A 23,195-nucleotide genomic window follows, 5' to 3' on the forward strand; every position below is an offset into this window, starting at 1 on the left:
TCTATGAAGACTTTTCAAGCAAGGTAGACAACGGGGACCCAGTGGATGCGGTGTACCTGGATTGCCAAAAGACCATCAACAAGGTGCTGTGCAAGAGGCTGTTGCATAATATAAGGGTGCATGGCGTTACTGGCAGAGTATTAGCATGGATAGAAGATTGGTTGACTAATAGGAAGCAAAGTGTGGGGATAAATGAGCATTATTCTGGCTGGCAATCATTGACAATTAGTGTGCCTCAGGGATCGGTGTTGTGACTGCAATTATTTACAACTGATACAGATGATTTGGAGTTGGAACCACATGTAGGGTGTCAACGTTTGCATGTGACACTAAGATGATTAGCGGAACAAAGTGAGCGGAGGACTGTGAAACTTTGCAGAGGAACATTTCAACATGGAGTGAGTGGGTAATGGTCTGTAAAATGAAATAGAATGTTTGTAAATATAAAGTTTATACTCTTTGGTTGTAGTAACATTAAAAAAAATCACTTGAATGTTAAAAAGTTGCATTATTTGCTCTGCAGAGTGACCTAAGCATCCTTCTACATGAAGGTTGGTCACCAGATACAATAATCAGTTCAGAAAGCAAATGGAATTTTGTCCTTCATTGCTGAAGGGATTGTGTTTAAAAGCAGAGGTTTTGTTTCAGCTGTATTTGGGTGTTGGCGTACTGCATGTAGTTTTTGTCTCCTTACTTGAGAAAGGATGTACTGGCACAAGAGGGGGTGCAGAGGAGGTTAACTAGGTTGATTCCAGAGTTGACAGGTTCGGCTTAACAGAGACTGAGTAGATTGGGATTATATTCATTGGAATTCAGAAGAATGAAAACATATAAAATAATGAATGGAATGGATAAAATAGAAGTAGAGAGCTGTTTCCATTGGCAGGTGAAGCTAGGACAAGAGGGCATCACCGCAAGACTAGAGGCAGCAAATTTAAGACTGAATTGACAAGGAACTCCTTGACCTCTATGGAATTCACTGCCCAGGGAAGTAGTTGGTGCTCGTTCAGAAAACGTTTTTAAAACTAGGTTAGATTTTTAAAAATGTAATTAATTAATGAACACGGCGAGAACGTGGGTAAATGGTTCTGTGTCCACGAAATGATCAGCCATGATCTTATTGAATGACAGAGCAGGCTCGAAGGGCAGGACGGCCTTCTACTGTTCCTAGATCTTAGGTTATACATCACCCCCCCCCCCCCCCTCATTCGTGACTTGGAGGTGTTGGTGTTGGTGTTGGATTGGGATGGACAAAAGTAAAATTCACAGAACACCAGGCTATTGGTCAACAGGATTATTTGGAAGCACTAGGTTTGCTGCTTCTTCATCAGGGGGTTTTGAGATGCTGTTGTCATTTCTGTAACTCATGAACAGCAACAAAAGCCACGAAGCAATCCGCATGCTCCAGCCAACAATGCGCCCCGGGTGATTGATGTCAGCGGCGGACCAATGGAAAGGCAGGGACAGAGCTGGAGGACCTGGCGCACAGTTGGTCCTCCGACCAATGAGGGTGAATGAGGGGCGGGACTAGACTAGACCACTTGATCATCCTCGCGGTCTGTTCGGGATGTGTGGATGGAGAGCTGTTGGTAAAGATAGAAATAAACAGCAGGAAGCGGGAGGGAAATGGTGTCGGTATGGGTTGAGAGGGTTTACAGACATTTGGTGCACATCGAAAATACAAATTTGAAACTCAGTCCCGTTTTTGCAGTAAACGGGAAAATGCCTCATCCAGCGATTGATTCGAGTAAGCACCACCATCTTTATTCGGGGCAACGATTCACTGGACCCGTGCAGCCGCCAGCTTTGTTGGGGGCAAAGTTCAGCGGGACGCATGTGCAGCCCTCTCTGGTAGGGAGTCACAGGGCAGGATTTGCACAGAGCATATTCACACCCAGAGAAATGGATTTTTTTTTCTGGATTTGTTTTTTCATTCATTTAAATGATTTGGATGTGAATAGAGGCGGTACAGTTAGTAAGTTTGCAGGTGACACCAAAATTGGAGGTATTGTGGACAGTGATAAAGGGTATCTCAAAGTACAATGGGATATTGATCGAATGGAACAATGGGCTGGGGAGTGGCAGATAGGGTTTAATTTAGGTAAATGTGAGGTGCTGCATTTTAGAAAAGCAAATCAGAGCAGGACTCACACACTGAATTGTAAGATCTTGGAAAATCTTGTGAACAAAGAGACCTTGGAATGTAGGTTCATATTTCCTTGAAAGTAGAGTTGCAGGTAGATACGACAGTGAAGAAGGCATTTGGTATGCTTCCCCTTATTGGTCAGAGCATTGGGTAAAGGAGCTGGACAGGTCATTGGTTAGGTCACTTTTGGAATATTATGTGTAGTTCTGGTCTCCCTCCCATCAGAAGGAGGCACTGAAACTTGAAAGGTTTGAGAATAGATTTTCAAGGATGTTGCCAGTGTTGGAGGATATGAGTTGCGGGGAGAGGCATAATAGGCTGGGGCCATTTTCCCTGCAGTGTCATAGGCTGAGGTGTGATGTTATAGAGGCTTATAAAAATCGTGAGGGACATTGATAGCGTAAGTAGACAAGGGTTGGTAGACCCCAGAACTAGAGGATATAGGTTTAGGGTGGGGTGGGAAATTCAAAAGGAGCCTAAAGGGCAACTAAAATTGTAACATTTCAAAGGCATTTGAATAGGAAGGGTTCAGAGGGATGTTGGCCAAGTGCTGGAAAATGGGAATACATTAGGTTAGAATATCTGGTTGGCAAAGATGGGTTGGACCAAAAAGTCTATTTCTGTGCTAGACATCTGACTGTGGGATCATAAAAGTGAACATTGCTCTGATTCATCTCTGGGCTCCTTGATGTCCACTTGTTTGTTATCTAGCTTTCTCAGTCTCTCGTGTGTATTTTTGCTCTGTGTAGTATTTTACTATTCCGTTCACAGTCCTCTTTGTAAATGAATTGTCCACTGCTGCCTGGCTCCTGACCATATACTCTATTATCAGGTTATTTTTTCCACAATATCTTTGACGGTCAAGAGTTCTTTTTTTTCCAATAAGTGAGTGGTTTTTACCTTCCATTTCTGACAGTCAAATTCTGCACCATTTTCATTCCCCCATAAATCATATTGCACTCCCTGAAACATGATGTGTATTTCTCCTTCCACAGATACCAGTGATCAAGGCCAAAGCTCTGTTGCCTGTTGAGAAGGTGATGTTTGACTTCCTTGTACTGCTGCAGTTGGTATGGTGAAGGTGTTCCCACAACGTGGTTGGGTAGGAGACATTACAGATTATGCACTCAGAGATAGTGAAGCGTAGAAGATATCTGTATAAATCAACACATTTTTAATTTCACAAAATATTGAGAACTTTTGACATAAGGCTACAGATGGAGAATATTATGTCCGGTGACCAAACCTTTGCGAAATAAGCAATTTTTCAGGAATGACTTATAGGAAGAAAGCAGATCTTAGAGGGTGGGAATTCCAGACCGTGTTGCCTTGGAATCTGTAGAAACAGTCACACAGCTGAACTCAAAAATAAACATATCATTGGGAGTCTAAACTGAAATGAGTTATTGAGATGTGAAAGTGTGTCTGGTGCATGGAGATAGGAATGATTACAGTCAGGAATTAAGTCAAGGATGTGAAAGTAAATTGCTGTTGCTTATAAATGGGAGCCTTTTTGATGGATCAGCAAGTTCTGGTACAAGTGAACACTTGGGCAGTAGAGTTTTCAATATTCTGGAGATTATAGGGAGGGTGATTGTGGGATGCTGGCCAGGAGTTGGTTTAGATAATGAAATCTAGAGTTCATAAAATGAATGAATGAGAATTTCATTAAATTAGCTGAGACTGTGGTGAGGTCAGATGATATCACTGAAGTCGAAATAGTGGTCTTGGAGTGGGACGGGCTGTTACCTTCAGCTGTTTGTCAGTTTGTGAATCAAGTCTGTAACAAGCTCAGAAGCTGATTGGCCTTGCAAGAACCCAAACTGGGCGTCACTGAGCAGGTTATTGTGAGCATGTGCTTGACAGCACTATCGATGACAACGTCTATCACTTCACTGCTGAGCGAGTGTGGACCGATGGAGGGAAATTGGCTGGGTTGGATGTGTCCTGCGGTTTTGTGTTGAACAACACTGGGAAACATTTCCCAATATCGGTAGATGCCAGTGCTGGAGCAGTACTTGTCTTGGTGGGCAGCAAGTTCTGGAGAAGAAAGTGAGGACTGCAGATGCTGGAGATCAGAGCTGAAAATGTGTAGCTGGAAAAACGCAGCAGGTCAGGCAGCATTCAGAAACTCATTCCTGAAGAAAGTCTCATGCCCGAAACGTCAATTCTTCTGCTCCTTGGATGCTGCCTGACCTGCCTGCGCTTTTCCAGCAACACATTTTCAGCAAGTTCTGGAGCACAGCTATCAGTATATATTGCCACAATGCTAGCAGGGCCCATAGCCTTTACACTACTTGTCCATTTCTTGATCTGATTTGAAATGGGTTTTCAACCAATTCGATTCACATCTGTGATGTCATGGACAAATGGAGAAGCCTCATCCACTTGGCACTGCTGGCTGAAAATTGCTGAAAATGCTGTCGTCTTATCTGTTGTATGAATGTGTGAGGCTCCTCCATCATTAAGGGTGGGGATATCTGTGATGCTTCCTGCAGTGAGTTGTTTAATTGCCCATCACCATTCCTGACTAGGTGTGACAAAATTGCAGAGCTCAGATCTGATCCACTGGTTGTTGGATCACATAGTTCTATTTGGTGTTGCTTGCACTGTACCTTCACCAGGTTGGCGCCACATTTTCAGGTATGTCTGGTATTGCTCCTGGCATGCCCTGCGGAACTCTCCATTGAAGTAGTGTTGATTCCCCTGGCTTGATGTTAATGGTTGAGTGGGGGATATACCAGGCCATTAGATTACAAAATTGGGCTGGGGTACAGTTCTGGTACTGCTGTTGGCCCACAGTGAGACAGAGGTTGTAGGGTCAAGAGGGCTGATTGTGTTGTTGTATTTTCCAGTGCATTGGTAGATGTAATGTGGTCCATCCAGTTTCATTCCTTTGTTGAGACTGTGCAGTGACTAATACAATGAGTGATTTGATGGGCCACTGTCAGGAATGCAACTTTTGAAAGAAAGGTTTTGTGATTTATACATGAAAGAAGTGAAACTATCATGATATTCGAACAGATGAAAGACTCAACATACAACCAAGGTATTTTTCAATGGACAATTTCAGTTACGTCACACTATAAATTTTTGCTATAAATGCTGTGCCTTAGAATTGTGCCCTCCACACTCACCTGATGAAGGAGCGGTGCTCCGAAAGCTAGTTTGCTTCCAATTAAACCTGATGGACTATAACCGGTGTTGTGTGATTCTTAACTTAGAATATTACAGTACTACGAACAGGACTGCATGTAAACAGGCTCAGTCCAGTTAGTCAATACATTCGGAAGGATTGCCTCCAAGTTTAACGACGCAATATTCGTCAAAACCGTCAACTTCAACCTGCAATGTTGTTATTAACAAAAACTTCAGGCTGACACAAAGCTCCCCACCCCACTGCAATGTGGTAACTGGGCCCGGCCCAGGAATTGGAACTGGGACATTTGTGGACCGTGATCTCAAAGGAAGCGAGCAAACACAATTCTGACAGATGAGTTCTCAAAGATGAGTAGCAGGTTTGAGACAAGGCTGGTGGTATACCATCTTGCACTTAGCTTAATTGCATTTCTTATTTACAGTCGTGTTTTGAAAAGTATAAAGAACCAGTTTGTTTTCCGTGGTTGGGGACTTTTATCCTCGTTGATCACAGTTGATGCCTCTCGCTCCACAAGTCAAATCATAGGATCTAAACAATAAACTGCAGGTGCTGGAGATCTAAACCCAGAAACAAAGTGCTGGAGAAACTCAGCAGTTCTGAGGGCATCGGTGATGAGAAAAATAATTGTTACATTTCAAGTTTTTGTCTGAATGGACAAAAGGTCATTGGACTTGGAACTTACAATGTTTAATTCCCCTCAGAGATGCTGCTGGGCCTGCAGTTCTCCATCACTGTGCTTTCGATATTCAACTTTATTTACAAAACAGATCGGAAAAATACTAATCTGCAAAAGTGAAAGGTTCATTGCAAACATGAGCATAGTTTCCACACTTGAGTTACACAAGCACGCCTCAGTTTAAAAACAAGATTTAACTCAAAGTAATATTCCATTTCAAAATTAGCCGAGTTACACCAGTAATAAAGCTCATCCACCCAATGAGGAACTTCAGACAACATCCTGCAGTGTTGCACACAGCCACCTTTACCGAAGAATGATCACATGTCACAAAATTGAAGGCAAAGAGCGTGTCTCTTTACAGGAGCTGAAGTCAAACTCTCAATTTTTGGAAAGATTTTTATTAAACCTGATTGAACATTTAAATCTCAGAGCAAAATCTTTGCTTTTTTTAAACAAAGTGTGTGGGAAACATCCCACATCTTGCTAAAGGTTCAGTTCAGTCTGATACATAGAGCCAAAGGTCAAACAAACATCACACTTTCTTTCACTTCTACAAAGGGCTGACATCACATTTCCTCAGGATTTAAAGTATTTTATAAATTGTTTGTAAAATCATTTGTCACGTTAAAGAACTGGACAATAACTACCATTGTATACAATAAGAGTGAAGCCTGTGACAGCAGATTGAGCTTTGGAGGGCAGTGAATGCACTTTCTAAATTCTGGGAGCACTTTTGGAGACTGCTCCCAGATGGTGATAGTGAGCATATCTGGAATGCCCTGTTTAGATTTGGGAATCCTTGGGAAACAGTCTGTGGTTTCACTGATACTTGGTTTGCGTTGTTGGTGTACAGTAAGCAATTCATAAAGTTACTTATGTATTGTTGTTGACTACCTGAATGGTATTCAAATCTGCCAGGTTGCCTTCAATAGTGTGAATGCATCTATTGTAAATATTTCGAATATTCCAGAACTGCCCAGTGCTTGGCAAATTCAGGGGGGACAAAAAAATCACATTGAGTAATTTGAAATTAAGAATGCAAGAGGATTTAACCACTGAAGTATTCAATTCAAATAGTTAAATGGAGTGCTCACATCTAAAATACCTGTGATCCATAGGAATGGATGGACTGACAGAATTGGGACCAAATTCCTAGCTGGGGAGTGTGAAATGTGCTTTGATAAAGTCACCTGCATTTACCAACAATAATTTGGCAAGCTCGGAAATTTAAAAAAACAATACGAGCTTCATTGCTGCTCCAGTCGGGTCCCAAGCTCTGTGAAAAAATAACAATGTTCAGGTTTATTGCATACACTCTGAAACACGTGTTTCTTCAATAGATCTTGCAAGTTTACCAATGAGCATAGCAACATCATTTGGATGGACAAACTTTTGCCAACTCATTTCTTTCCGAGCCTCTATAGCCTGAAGAGTGACCAGAAGCAATTACTCCCCATATGTGGGAACATATGGGGAGTAATTGGGGTGGCACAGTGGTTAGCACTGTTGCCTCACAGCACCAGAGAGCACCAGAGACCCGGGTTCAAATCCCGTCTCAGGTGACTGACTGTGTGGAGATTGCACATTCTCCCCGTGTCTGCGTGGGTTTCCTCCAGATACTCCGGTTTCCTCCAACAGTCCAAAAATGTACAGGTCAGGTAAATTGGACATGCTAAATTGTGTTAGGTGTAGGGGAATGGGTCTGGATGGGTTGCGCTTCGGCGGGTCGGTGTTACTTGTTGGGCCGAAGGGCCTGTTTCCACACTGTAAGTAATCGAAAAAAAAATTACCGTCGAGGATTTTTTCCTTCAGAATTGACTTCCATATATTCAGTGCCCAGAAAAGATAAAAAGCTTGTCACCTTTTATAGAGCAATGATTCAGTGGGAGTAAAACACTCACCTTTTCTTGCTTAATAATCACGCTGCCTAAATTTTAAACATGAACACTTCTTAATAGTTCACGAGATCCTAACGAAATATTTTGTGCAAAACAAATCACATGATACATAGTTATTCAGATAATAAAACAAGTTTGTTCATTGAAGAACCCAGAGGAAAAGGTCATGAAACAATGTGAGTTTGATACACCTCAATTATCATTTCAAGTGCATTCTCTGCATAAATTCTCCTTTTCCTCCTCGAAGTATTCAAATTCTTGAATAATTGAGAGAATGAAGTCACAGTTGTACAACACACAATCAGACCCTTCAGTCCAACTTGCCCATGCTGACCAGATATCCTAAATTAATCTCATCCCAGCATTTGTTCCAGCATTTGTTCCATATCCATCTTAAACCCTTTCTACTGATTATCATTTTATTTTACTTTATCAGCACTTGAAATACTGACGTTGTTTTCTCTAACATTGGTTAAAGAAATCATAAGTTAATTCATCTAAGTTAATTTTGTAATCTTTCACAAAGAAACAATTGAGAACAAAATATAGCCGAGTGCAAAACAAAATACTGCAGCTGTGCGATATCTGGGAACACTCTAAAGCTGAGGCACTGATACTGCACAAGTTTGTCAGCACGGTTTCAATTACTGACAATAATTTATTAATGTCTTAGCCTTCACATAGTTAAGGTAAATGTGAGATATCTGAATTTCATGAATTGGTTCCTATTGCACTGTGATCAACAAAAAATATTCTTGGTTTAATCTACTCAAAGGAGAAAGTGACGACCAAAGAAGCTGGACATCAGAGTCGAAAAGTGTCATGCTGGAAAAGCACAACAAGTCAGGCAGCATCCGAGAAGCAGGAGAGTTGATGGTTCAGGCATAAGCCCTTCATCAGCAATCACAGGCTTCAGAAAAATAACTGGCATAGACTTATGGCAACACATACGTAGAAAGGTCGAAGCACGTTACTATCTGATTAGAGACTAATTTCAGATTTGTTACCATTCAGAGCAACATTTCAGTATGATATTTACATATGTACCTAAAAGATAAGTTTGGTTAAAATTACAAGCTCTAGAATGATTATAGGATTAAACCTGGAAATAAAGCTGGTGAACAAGAATGGCAAAGTGAAGTCCCACCAGTATCGCCTTGGGCAGTGTCAAGTAAGAATTTGAGAGCAGAGTTGCCACTTTGGAGTAACCTGCAGTCTGGCCAAATTGCAGCAAAAAGCTGTTCAATTTTATCTGCAAACTATTGAATGCAAAATCCTCCTTGCACAATAATGAGGTAGTATTTTGGGATGTCATTTTTAAAATATATTATTTTCAAAGTTACTCACAATTGAGAGTAACAGCTTGGCGCTGTCTGCATAACACAGTACGTAAAGGAATTAACAGAAAAAATATTATTACCCAAATTCAGAGTCACTAATTTATTGATATTGCATGGGTCCAGCATTGATAAGTAATCGATTTTTAAAAATAAATATAGATACATTTACTAACTACATTGGGATACAGTCAAGTTTCTTACTGAACAGTGACAGGATTGGACAGAGTCCGCGTGGATTTAAGAGAGGGGAATCATACTTAACAAAGCTACTGAAAGAATCTACAGAGTCAAATATTAAAGTAAGAAATTGCAGGACATTTAGAAAAGCTTATCATTATCATGGTAGACTGGGTTTTGTGAAAGAGAAATTATATTTGACAAATTTGCGACAGTTCATTGAGGAGATAACAAGCAGGGCTGATAAAGGGCAATCCAATGATGTTCTGTATTTGGGTTTTAAAAATGCAAATGATAAGGTGCTACATAAAAGTCAATTGCTCAATTTAGGAGCTCATGGTATCGGCGTAATGTATTAGCATGGATCGACGATTGGTTTACCACACTGGCTGTTGGTGAGTCCTCACTTGCAGTGTTGTATACAATGTTAGCTCCCATATTTAATAAAGGATAAACCAACATCGGAGACCATTCAAAAAAGATTCAATTAGATGTTTCGAGGACGAAAGTGTTGACCTATCAAGAATAGATAAGCAGGAGTGATCTTATGGAAACAAGATTCTGAGGAGCTTGACAGAGTAGATGTTGACTAGATTTTCTAGCACCAGTGAAGTCTCAAACCAGGGGACATTACATAAGGGAACATTCATTTTAGAAAAAGTAAAGAACTTTTTCTCTGTGAATGGCTAGAATTTCCGCACCCAAACAATTGTGAAAGTTCAGTGTGGGAGGGGAATGGTTGGCTGACTCTTCGGAGGGTTGTTCTGGCTTGTTGGGCTGAAGGACCTGTTTCCACATAGTAGGGAATCTATGATTCTCTCTCAAATTATTTTAAAAAAGGGCAAATAGATTTTTGAAATATTGAGCAGTTGAGGGCTATGCGGATCAAGCATAAAAGAGGTATTGAGGTCTGGGTTGGCCAAGCCATGATCTGATAGAATGGGGGAACAAGCTGAAGGCGATGAATGCCCTACTCCTGCACCGATTCCTTGAGGCTCTATTTCATGTTTTTTTTTTGTTTCCAAAGAAGAGCGTGATACAATGTGCTTAAGATCTCAGATGTTGTGTAAAGGAGTGAAAATGGGGTGTTTATGTACTGATTCAGAAGGCATTGATTCATCAATCACAGCTATACAGTCATGAGTAGGAAGGCAATCCCCTCCATGAATAAAGGAAATCTACTGCAGAGCTCACACAAAGGGAATTCTTACCCTCAGTAAACTCTCCCATCACATTACCCAACATATCAGCTAAAGCAGGACACACTGCGCATGTTCTCGCCAACAAAGGGACTCCGGGTGATTGATGTCAGCACCGGACCAATGAAAGGACGGTGGGCGGAGCTGGATGACCTAGCGGGATGTTGGTCCTCCAACCAATCAAAGTGAATGTTGGGCGGAGCTAAACTAAACCATGTGATCACTCGCGCGCGGCGCACAGTCGCTGTAATGAATGCTCGGGAAGTTATGGAGAGAAAGGATACGGTAAGGAAAGAAATAAACAGGGAAACGGGAGAAAAACTGTGTTGCCATGAGCGGAGAGGTTTTACAAACAAATTGTGCACGTCGGAAAACACAAATTTGAACGTCCCAGTCCCGTGTTTGCAGTAAATGAGGAATGGCCTCAGCGCGGCTGCAGGCCTGAGTGAGCGCCGCCATCTTTATTCGGGACAATGATTCACTGGACACGTGCGGAGCCGCCATCTTTGTAGGGGGCAAGGTGCAGCCAGGCGCATGTGCAGCCTTTCTCTGGTATAGAGTCTTTGTGATCAGAGCAGCCCATACTGCTCTGATTCACCTCTGGGCTCCCTCATGGCCATTTTGTCAATGTCTAGCTTCCTCAGTCTCGAACCATGGGTGTATTTTTGGTCTGTTTACTACTGTATTATTACTTTTATAGACCTTTGCAAATGAGTTTTTCGCTGCGGCCCAGCCCCTGACCATGTGCTGCTCTATTATCAGATTACTTTTTTCTTGAATATTTTTGACAGTCAAGAATTCTTTTTTCCAAAAAGCAAGTGTATTTTCCTTCCATTTCTGGCTGTCAAATTCTGCACCATTTTCATTCCCTGTAATCCATTTTGCACTCCATGAAACATCAACTGTGTTTCTCCTTCCACAGATACCAGTGATTAATGCCAAAGCCCTGTTGCTTGTGGAGAGGGTGATGTTTGACTTTCTTGTACAGCTGCAGTTTGTGTGGTGAAGGTGCTCCTACAATGTGGTTGGGTAAGAGACATTACAGATTATTCATTACAGCAACAGTGATGATTTGAAAATAATGTCAAATCAACAACAGTTTGTATTTTTATTATCATGCTTATAATTTCACAAAAATACTATTGAGAACTTTAGACATATGGCCAGAGGTGGAGATATTAGGTCAGGTGACCAAAAGTAGGTTTTGAGGGATGTCTTAAAGGTGGAAAACAGAGCTGTGAGATTTTGGTTGCGAATTTCAGACCATGCTGCTTCAGCAACTGTAGAAACAGCCACACAGATGAAGTAATGAATTAACAAATTGTTGGGAGTCTCAAAGAAAATGGGTTGTCGAGGTCTCAAAGTGTGTGTGGTGCAGGGAGCTCGGGATTATCACAGCCAGGAATTAAATCAAGTGTGAGAAATTTAAATTGAGGGATATTGGCCACATGCTGGCAGGTGAGACTAGATTGGGTTGGGATATCTGTTTGGCATGGATGGGTTGGACCGAAGGGTCTGTTTCCATGCTGTACATCTCTATGACTCTATGTTGTTGCTTATGAATAGGAGACTTTTGATGAATCAACAAGCAGATATTTAGATGTTCTTGAGATTACAGGGAGGTTGAATGTGGGAAGCTGGCCAGGGATTGAGTTTGGATAATGAAGTCTAGAGATAGCTCATATACTTTCATCACATTGTGTTGAGACAAGGGTGAAATCAGCTCGAAATAGTGATCTTGGAGTGGGGCTGAGCTATCACCCTCACCTCACCTCTGGGATTCAGCTGGTTGTCAGTTTGTGAATCAGGCGGTGACACAATCGTGAGCTCATTGGCCCTGGTGGAGCCTAAAGTGAGTGTCGCTCAGCTGACTGTTGCTGAGCAGCTGCTGCTTGGTAGCCCTGGTGATGACATCTTCCATCACTTTACTGCTGATCGAGTGTAGACTGATAGATGGAAATTGCCTGGGTTGGATTGCCCTGTGCTTTTGTGTTGAACATCCCTGGGCAATGTTCCACATTGTCGGTAGATGCCAGTGCTGGAGCGGTACGAGGCTCGGTGGGTGGCAAGTTCTGGAGCACAAGCCATCAGTATGATTGCCAGAATATTGGCAGGGCCAGTAGCCTTTACACTACTTAACCATTTCTTGATGTGATTCAAACTGAATCGAACTGGTTTAAAACTCACATCTGTGATGTTGGAAACCACTGGAGAAGGCTGAGATGGATCATCCCACTTTGCACTTCTGGCTGCAGATTGCTGCAAATGCTGTCATCTTATCTGGTACATGGATGTGTGAGGCCCCTTCATCAGTAAGGGTGGGGATATCTGTGATGCTTCCTCCAGTGAGTTGTTTAATTGTCCATCACCGTTCACAACTGGATGTGGCAGAACTGCAGAGCTCCGATCTGTTCCATTGGATGTTGGAACACTTAGCTCTGTTGCTTGCTGCTGATGCTGTTTGATATGCAGGTAGTTCCGTTTGATAGCTTCACCAGATTAGCACTTCATTTTTAGGTATGCCTGGTGCTGCTCTTGGCAAGCCCTCCTTTACTGTCCATTGTGATGGGTGAGAGCAGGATTTACAAACCCATGAGATTACAGATTGTGCTGGAGTACAGTTCTGCTGCTGTTGATGTCCCACAGTACCTTATAGATACCCTATTTGAGATTCTACATCTCTTTGAAGTCTGTCCCATTTAGAACGGTGATAGTGCCACTCAACACAGCGGAGGTTTTCTCAACTTTAAGGCAAGGTATTGTCTCCAAAAGGAACATGTGATGGTCGTTCTTACCGATAACTGTCATGGCCAGACATATCTGCAGCTTGTCAATTCATAACAATGAGATCAAGTATGTTTTTTTCCTTCTTGTTGGTTCCCTCACCACACGCTGCAGACTCAGTTGAGCAGCTATGTCCTTTAGGACCTGGCCAGCTCAGTCAGTAATTCTGTTGCAGAGCCAGTCTCGATTGTGGACATTGAAATCCTGTACCCAGAGTATGTTTGACACCATTTTGTTGCCTCAGTGCTTCCTCCAAATGTTCAACATGAAGGAGAACTGATCCATCAGCCAAGGGAGGACGGTACATGGTAATCAGCAGGAGCCATGAGACTCCCAGGGCGAATCCTCCCTGTCTGTACACCACTGTGCCACCACCTCTGTCTGGTCTGTGCTGCCGGTGGGACAGGACATATCCAGAGATTTTAGGAGAAATTGAAGACTGCAGATGCTGGAGGTCAGAGTCGATAGTGTGGTGCTGGAAAAGCACACCAGATCAGACTGATGAAGGGCTGAGGCTCAAAACGACGATTCTCCTGCTCCTCTGATGCTGCCTGACTGTTGTGCTTTTCCAGCACCACACTCTCGATATCGAGGGATGGTGATGGTGGTGTCTGGTCATTGTCTGTAAGGGATGATTCCGTGAATATGACTATGTCAGGCTGCTTCTTGACTAGTCTGAGGTACAGCTCTCCACATTTTGGCACCAAAAACCATATGTTAGTGAGGAGGACGTTGCACCATCGAGAGGGCTGATTCTGTGGTTGTAATTTCTGGTGCCTTGTTAGATGCCACATGGTCCATCCAGTTTCATTCCTGTGTTGAGACTTTGCAGTGATTAGTACAGTGAGTAGCTGGCTGGGCCGCTGTCAGGTTGGCAGGATTTTTTTTACCATTAACAATGATTCCATGGAAATCAGGAGATTCCTAATTCCAGTTATTTTTTCGTGAATTCAGATTCCACCATCTATAAAGATGGGATTCGAACCAGGACTTCAGTCGTTTGTTTTAATATTCTGGATAAAAGCTAAACACATCAGGTTTGTTCACTCATTTTAAATATCACTAACCCTGGATTTGTTTCTCTGTAAAACACTGTCCATCATCCTGTCTCCTCTATCCTCCCCTCCAATAACATGAGTGAGGAGCACATGGAGTTTCTCTGTCACCATGACTGAGATAATCCGATCTGCTGCTTCCCTCCCTCCCACTAGCCCACCGAGCCAAACTGCCTCACGTGGTGTTCCTGGTTTTTGTCCTAAACCTACATCTTTCTCCAGTCTCTTGTTAAGCCTTATCAGAGCTCATCTTTACAATTTACCCAAAGCTTGCTAAACCACAGACTTTCCAACACTCTGTCTCCTCCTCCTCCTCACCGATTCACAGATATTGTTCCTTGTTCTGGCTGTCTGTCTTTTCTGGTTATGCCCTTCTCTCCCCTTCTTTGAAAAACTTCCTTTTGACCTCATGGTTTTTGGAAAATCCTGCTCCATTTCCACTCTCTCTTTCCTTTCTGAATTCCTTGCATTTGGTGTCCCTCGTGGATCTATCCTTGCTCTCTCCTGTATCTCACCTACATACTGCCAGGAGTTGACATTGTGAAAAAGCACCATGTTAGGTTTCACATGTACATTGACACTGTCCAGCTCTCCCTCCCCACCATCCCTCTCCATTGTTCCACTGTTACTCAGTTACCAAACTGCTTATCACATTCCCACTACTTGATTAGCTGCAGTTTCCTCCAATGAAACATTGTAACGGTTAAACCCATTGCCTTCAGTTGTTATTCCAAACTCCTTTCTCTTACTGCTGAGCCTCTCCCTCTCCCTGGTAACTGTCTGAGGCAGAAATACGTTCTTCACAATATTGCTGTTATATTTGACCCTAAGGTGACCTTCTGATCAGACATCTGCACAATCCCAAACACCAGGGAATTCCAATCTCTTAAACATTGTTTGTCTCCACCTCACCCCAGCTCCATTGCTACTGAAACCCCTTACCCGCCTCTGTGTCGCCTTAAACTTGACGAATCTGAAGCAGAACCCTTGATTCCGCGACTGACCCAGAATCTGGTTCCAGACTCCCTTTTCAGTATTAACACTCGGAAACATCCACTCAGTATTTATCCTGTCAAACCCCTTAAGAATCCCATCTGTCTCAATGAGATCACCTCTCTTTCTCCAAAATCCAGTGAGTAGAGTCCCAACCTGTTCAGCCTTTATTTAAAAGATAATCTCTCCAAACCAGGGATCATCCCAGTGAATCTTCCCTGCTGAAAAATGTGTTGCTGGAAAAGCACAGCAGGTCAGGCAGCATCCAAGGAGCAGGAGAATCAATGTTTCGGGCATAAACCCTTCATCAGCTTATGCCCAAAACGTTGATTCTCCTTCTGCTTGGATGCTGCCTGACCTGCTGCGCTTTTCCAGCAACACATTTTTCAGCTCTGATCTCCAGCATCTGCAGTCCGCACTTTCTACTAGTGAATCTTCCCTGAAATGCCTCCAATAAAGTGACACATTTCCTTATCTAAAGGGACCAAAACTGCTCACATTACTCCAGATATGGTGGTCTCACCACCACTTCCTCACGTTACTCTCAGGTATATACTCCAAACTCTCATACTGAAAACCCTCCAAACAAAACATTCCATTCCCCTTCCTGATGACCTGTTGTAACTATGTACAGTAATCCTGCGCCAGGAGGAGGGGATGGTGTGGGTTTCTAACTTGAACTGAGAGTGACAGATTGTATAAACTTGTATTACAGGATATTACAGGTGGACATTCAGATGGTAATCTCAGTAAATGTTCTGCCAAACTCTGAATTACTCAGTACATCAGGACCTGGATATTCGCATTGTGTGTGTGTGAGTATTGCGTTCCAGATCAATCCCTTTTGCTGCTTAAAAATTCTCCTTTGAATCATCACATTCTCTCAAAAGGTCTCCCCAAACCATCATGTGTTATGTAATCATTTTGTAATGATGTGATGAGTGTAAGGTTTATTATTCGAATGTGTAATTTTTGTACAAGGATGCCTCGGAGAGGGAGCAGAATATTCTTAAAGGGGAGAATAACCATTTTGCGGGAGGCTGTTGTTTATTTATCAATGACATAGGAATAGAAGAGTTCACATTGTTGGATCATTCAAATCTCTTGTGGGGTAGAATTGACCTTCATCAGAAGGTTGGATTGTACCTGCACTGAAAGGGAAGAGTTGCTAGTTCTATTCAGGAGGCATTAAACCAGTGAAGGAATGGAGGTAAACTCAAAAGAGTGAGGAAAGAGCCAAGTCTGAGGCTGGTACAGTTCAGGCGTCAAACAGTCAAGGCAGGCAAGGGCAAGGCACAGAATGAGGTAGGACTGAGCAGTTACACTGCATTTATTTCAATGCAGGAGGCCCGATAGGTCAGGCAGAGGAGCTCAGGGTATGGTTTTGAACATGGCACTGGGATATTACAGCAATTACAGAGGTATGACTTAGGAATGGTTGGGACCAGCAGCTTAATGTTCCAAGGTATAGATGCTATAGCAAGGATAGAAAGGGGGCAACAGAGCAGGGGGGTAAGGTGGTTTTGATGAGGGATAACATTATGGCTGGGCTTCAGGAGGATAATCCTGGAAGTACATCCAGGCAAGTTGTACAGGTGGAACTGAGAAATAAATAGTCAGCCGGGAATTGAGAAGCAAATTTACTAACGGATCACTTATCTGTAAGAATAGTATGATTGTATACAAGACTTGACCTTTTTTAATTCATTCACAGGATGAGGGTGTCACTGGCTGGGCCTCAAGGGCAGTTAAGATTCAACCATGTTGCTGTGGGTCTGGAGTCACATGTAGGCCAGACCAGGTAAGGATGGCAGATTCCTTCCCTGAAGGATATTAGTGAATCTCATGGTTTTCTTTTTGCAACAATCAACAATGGATTCATGGTCTTTAATAGATTCTTACTTCCAAATTTTTATTGAATTCACATTCCACTGTCTGCTGTGACGGGATCCAAACGCTGGGACCCAGAACGTTATCTGGGTGTCTGGATTATCCATCTAGCGATAGTATCACTAGACCATTGGGAAGGGTGAGTGACTGAGGTATCAGTGGGGCAGCACATCAGCACCAAATATCCCATGGTCTCTGTGGAACATAGAAAGGGCTGGGGAGGGAAATATATGCCTGGTGGTGGGGTCTGACTGTAGGTAGCGGAAGTTGCAGAGGTTAATGCGCTGTATCTGGAGATTCGTGGGGTGGCAGGTGAGGACCGGTGGATTATATTCTTATTGTGGTTGGAGGGGTGGGGGAAGGTGGAGGTACGGGAAGTGGAGGATATGCATTGGAGGGAATTTTTGATCACGTGAGAGGGAAATGCAGTCCTTGAAATAGGAATCCTTTCTGGGATGTCCTGGAGTGGAATTGCTTCTCCTGGAAGCAGATATGGCAGAGGCGGAGGATTTGGGAGTACAGGTTTATGTTTTTACAGGAATATACTCAAGGGAAATCAGATGAGCAAAAAGGGAACATGAAATATCTCTAGGAAATGGTTTAAGTAGAATCCAAAGCGATTCTACAAATATATCAAGGATAAAAGAAAAAACAGACAAAGAATACAACTTCTTACAGACCAAGAAGGCCATCTGTGGAACAACAGGAGGTGGGAGAGATACTATGCTTCTCTTTTCTGGAGAGTTTGGAGAACGTGATAGTTAACAACAGTGATAACTTGAAAAGTGTCCATGTTACAGAGGAGGTGGTACTGGATGTCTTAAATGGCATCAAGGTGGATAAATCCCTGGTCCTGATCAGGTGTATCCCAGAAATTTGTGCAAAGCTAGGAAAGCAGTGCCCCTCCCTGAGGTATTTATATCATCGTTTGTGACAGGTGAGGTGCTGGAAGACAGGTGTTGTTATTTTAAAAAGGTGGTAAGGAAAGGCCAGGGAACAAGAGAACAGGCAGCCTGTAGTCAGTGGTAGGCAAGTTATTGGAAGGGATTCTGAGGGATAGGATTTACATGTATTTGGAAAGACCAGGAAAGATTAAGGATAGTCAACATGACTTTGTGTGAGTAATTCTCTCTTTCTAACTTGATTGAGTTTTTTTGAAGATGTGACAAAGATGATTGATGAAGACAGACTGTGGACGCTGTCTATATGGACACTGAACGATGTTCCACAAAGCAGACTGGTTAGCAAGGTTAGATAACATGGAATGTTGGGAGAACTAGCCATTTGGATACAAAACTGGCTTGAAGGTAGGAGGCAGAGGGTGGTGATGGAGGGTTGCTTTGCGGACTGGAGGCGTGTGAGCAGCAGTGTGCTGCAGGAATGGATATTCGGTCCTCAAATAAATGACTTGGATGTGAATATATGAGATATAGTCAGTGGTTTTACAGAAGACACCAAAATTGGAGGTGTAGTGGACAGCGAAGAAGGTTAGTTCAGAATACAACAGGATCTTCATCAGATGGGCCATTGGAGCAAAGAATGGCAGACGGTGTTCAATTTAGACAAATGCGAGGTGCTGCATTTTGGAAAGGCAAATCAGGGCAGGATTTATACACTTAATGGTAAAGTCCTTCGGAGTGTTGCTGAACAAAGAGACCATGGAGTTCAGATTCATTGTTCGTTGCAAGTAGAGTCGCAGATAGGCGGACTAGTGAAGGTGGTGTTTGGTATGCTTATATTTATTGGTCGATGCATTGAATACAGAAGCTGGGGCATCATATTGTGGCTGGACAGGACATTGATTAAGCCATTTCAGGAATTCTGTTTTAAGTTCAAAATCCCCTGTTCTGGGAAGGATGTTCTGAATCTTGAAAGAGTTCAGACAAGATTGACAAAGACTTTGCCAGGGTTGGAGGATTTGGGCTACAGGGAGAGGCTGGGGGTAATTTCCCTGGAGAGTCAAAGATTGAGAGGTGACTTCATGTAGATTTGTAAAATCATGAGGGGTATGGATAAGGTGAACAGCCAGGGTCTTTCCCCCCCCAGGTTAGGTGGTTCCAAAACAAGATCACATGGGCTTAAGTCAAGAGAGCAAAGATTTAAAAGGGATCTGAGGAGCAAAGTTTTCAAGCTGTGTGTGGTGTGTGTATTGGATGAGCTGCCAGATGAAGTAGTGGAGGCTGATACAATTACAACATTTGAAAGGCATCTGATTGGGTACATGAATAGGAAGGGTTTCGAGGGATACGGATCAATAGCTGGGAATAGGATTCCATTAGTTTAGGATTCCTAGTTGGCATGGACAAATTGGACCAAAGATCTGTTTCTGTGCTGTACATCTCTGTGACACGAATAAATGAAAATAAGATGTGTTCCTCTTTTGTAGAGAGCTAGCAGAAGCACAGATAATTGTATGTGGAGAAGGTTAAGCAGTGAGTTTGACCAGCTGCAAATTTGTGTCTAGGATATTTAATTTGCAGAGAGAAGGGAATTGTGAACAATGTCACAATTTTAGTAACTATTTTCAGGTAATTGGCAAATAATATGTGAATATGTGAACAATATTTTATTCAGTAAAGTCTGAGCATCTGGAACTGTCTGATTGGCAGCTGGACACAGACTCGGCAGTTATTCATAAACAGATTTGGAATTTTACTTTTTAGGGGAAGATTTGGGGGGGCTATGGGCAAATGGGAAGGGAATTGGGACAGATGTGCAGCATCTCCAGAGGGAGAGAGTACAGTCCCAATGGGCTGAATAGCCCCCAGGCCCTGTGCTCTGAGATACTGCCCCATTCACTGTGAATGATGAAGCTCATCCCAGGACAGAGAGAGGGAGGATCCCACCACTCACCTCACAATGGGTCTCGTGTGATTGATGTCAGCGCAGGCCAATAGGGGGCAGAGGGCAGTACTAGAGGACCAGGTCGTACCAGTTTGTCTTCCAACCAATCAGAGTGAATGAGGGCATCCTCAAGGCTGGAACTAAAGAAAGGCACTTGTAGCAGAGATCTGAGAAACTGGAGGACATGAGATAGGGAGCGTTCTGTGGCTGGTGAGGAATTATATAAATAAGGAAGAGTTGTGAGGCTGGATGAGGTGACAGTGATCAGGAGAGTTGAGGATGGAGGGATTTAGAGTTAGTGAGGATTAGAGTCATAATGTTATACAGCAAGGAAACAGGCCCTGTGGTCCAACCAGTCCATGCCAACCATAATTCCAAACTGAACTAAGTGTACGTGCCTCCGCTTGGTCCACATCCATCCAAATATTTCCTATTTATGTACTTATCTGAATGTATTTTAAATATTGTAATTGTATTCACAGCTACCACTTCCTCTGGAAATTCATTCCACACGTATATTTTTTTTTTAAAACCCTTATGTCTTTTCTCAAACCTTTCTCATTTCTTCTCAAAATGAATGCACCCGAGTTTTGAATCCCCCTCTCCCCCGGCTATTCACCTTATCTACACTCTTTCTGATTTTATAAACCTCTAATAAGGTCACCCCTCAACCTCATGCACGCCAGTGGAAAAATTTCCCAGCCTATCCAGCCTCTCCTTAGAACACAATCCCTCCATTCATGGCAACATGCAGGTAAATCTCTCCTGAACCTGCTCCAATTTAATAATATCCTTCCTATAACAGCACAACCAGAACTGGACAGAGTATTCCAGAAGAAGCCTCCCCAACGTCCTGTACATCCTCAACATAACGTCCCAACTCCTGTATTCAAAGGTCTGAACAATGAAGGTAAGTGTGCTAAGCACCTTAACCACCCTGTCTACATGTGACACAAACTTCAAAGAGTGAAGCCCTCGGTCTCTTCGTTCCCATATCACTACTCAAGGTCCTACTTTTATTGAGTGTAAGTCCTACCCTCGTTTGTTTTGTCAGAATGTAGTATTTTGCATTTATTCCAATCCAAAAGTCCTTCAAGTATAAAGGCAGTAGGAGTATAATTAAGAGGGAAATCAGGAGGCAAAAAGGGGGCGTGAGATAGCTTTGGCGAATAGGGTTAAGGATAATCCAAAGGGCTTTTATAAATACATTAAGAACAAAAGGCTAACTAGGAGAAAATAGAGATCAGCAAGGCAGTCTTTGTGTGGGGCTTCAGGCGATGGGCGAGATAGGGAAACAATACTTTGCATCAGTGTTTACTGTGAAGAAGTACATGGGCGATATAGAATGTGGGGAAATAAATGGTGACGTCTTGAGAAATGTCCATATTACAGAGGAGGAGGTGCTGGATGAGTGGCTAAGGAGCTGGTGCAGGGGAAAATGATTCACATTTTTGCATCATTGTGATCTCCTCTGGAGTAGAGTTGACCTGATAAGAAGGATGGATAGTACCTGATTTGGAAGGTGTGTAATATCTGGGCAGGGAGATTTGTTAATGCTACTCAGGAGGCATTAAACCAGTGAGGGAGTGGGTGTGATTGCAAATAGATAGTGAGAAAAGAGGTATGTCTGAGGCTGGTGCAGTTAGTCAAGGCAGACAAGGGCAAAGCAGAGAATGAGGTCAGACTGAGCAGTTACACTGCATTTATTTCAATGCAAGAGGCCTGACAGGGAAGGCAGATGGGCTTAGGGTATGGTTTTGAACATGGCACTGGGATATTATGAGTATTACAGAAACGTGGCTCAGGGATGGATAGGACTGGCAGCTTAATGTTTCAGAGTATAGATGCTATAGGAAGAATAGAAACGGGGTCAAGAGAGGGGGGGAGTAGCGTTTTTGATCAGGGATAGCATTATGTTTGTGCTTAGGGAGGATATTCATGGGAGTACGCCCAGTGAAGTTATTTGGGTGGAACTGGGAATTAAGAAAGGCATGATCACCTTATTGCGGTTGTCTGCGTGGATTGCATCCGGGTTCTCTGGTTTCCTCCCACTGTCCAAAGATGTGCAGGGTAGATTGGATTATCCAGGCTGAATTGCCCGTAGTGTTCAGGGATGTGTAGGTTGGGTGGCCCTGGAAAATGCAACGTTACAGGGGGAGGTTAGGAGGCTCTGAGCGTCAGTATCGATGTGATGGACCGAATGGTCTCATTCCACACTGTTGGGATTCGGGGATTCTCTGATAATTCTATTAATTTTAAAATAGTTATAGAAAATAATAGACCAGATTGCCCAATTTAGAAACTTAACTTTTCAAAGGTCAATTTTGATGGCACAAGGCAAAAACTTTCATCTGACCCCTCAAACCTGCTCTGCCATTCAATAAGATCAGGGTTGATCTTTTCATGGCCTCAGCTCCACATTCCTGCTCTCTCACCATAACCCTTAATTCCTTTCCTGTTCACAAATCTACCTTTTGCCTTAAAGGCAAATAAAGTTGATAGCTCAGCTGCTTCACTCAGCAGGGAATTCCACAGATTCACAACCCTTTAGCTGAAGAAGTTACTCCTAAACTCAGTCCTAAATCTGCTCCACCTTATTTTGACGCTATGTTCTCTAGTTTCACCCACCCCTGGTGAAAATAAACTCCCTGCTTCTATCTTACTTACTCCCTTCATAATTTTGGTTTTTTTCCCATCCAACCTCCCATTCTTCTAAATTACAATGAGTATAGAACTAGTTTTCTCTCCACATACACTAACCCTCTCAACCCCAGGCCCAAACTAGTGACCTTCCTCTGCACCCCCTCCAGTGTCAGTACATCTTCGCTGAAGTATGGAGATCAAACCTGTACACAGTACTCCAGGTGTGGCCTGTACAGCTGCAGCATCACCATCCCTCTAGCAAGGAAGCACAATATTCCGTTCACTGCCTTAATTACCTGCTGCACCTGCAAACCAACTTCCTGTGATTCATGCACAAGGACACCCAGCTCCCTCTGCACAGCAGCATGCTGCAAGTTTTCACCATTT

The 23,195-nt window shown here is 42.9% G+C and overlaps 2 long non-coding RNA genes across 7 annotated transcripts in view; both read left to right on the forward strand.

Moving 5' to 3' along the window:
- Positions 1–1,651: 1,651 nt before the first annotated feature.
- Positions 1,652–3,191, forward strand: LOC148139731 (uncharacterized). The gene is made up of 3 exons (XR_015753661.1): positions 1,652–1,747; positions 2,979–3,031; positions 3,142–3,191. It is a non-coding gene; the product is annotated as an uncharacterized LOC148139731 (long non-coding RNA).
- A 7,636-nt stretch (positions 3,192–10,827) lies between these two features.
- The window catches only part of LOC148139732 (uncharacterized), a 215,966-nt gene continuing 203,598 nt past the window's right edge, over positions 10,828–23,195 (forward strand). For 4 of the 6 annotated variants that reach the window (XR_015753574.1, XR_015753578.1, XR_015753575.1 and 1 more), the window contains exons 1-5: positions 10,828–10,884; positions 11,522–11,628; positions 14,338–14,420; positions 16,147–16,246; positions 17,146–17,232. This is a non-coding gene — a long non-coding RNA (uncharacterized LOC148139732). Of the gene's footprint in view, positions 10,885–11,193; positions 11,414–11,521; positions 11,629–14,337; positions 14,421–16,146; positions 16,247–17,145; positions 17,233–20,970; positions 21,076–23,195 lie in introns of those variants that run through there. The other 2 variants (XR_015753576.1, XR_015753577.1) reach the window with 2 other exon arrangements.

The sequence above is a fragment of the Chiloscyllium plagiosum genome, unplaced genomic scaffold (genome assembly GCF_037043375.1).
Source record: "Chiloscyllium plagiosum isolate Xiang-an unplaced genomic scaffold, Cpla_swu_hap1 HiC_scaffold_38, whole genome shotgun sequence".
Lineage (NCBI taxonomy): Eukaryota > Metazoa > Chordata > Chondrichthyes > Orectolobiformes > Hemiscylliidae > Chiloscyllium > Chiloscyllium plagiosum.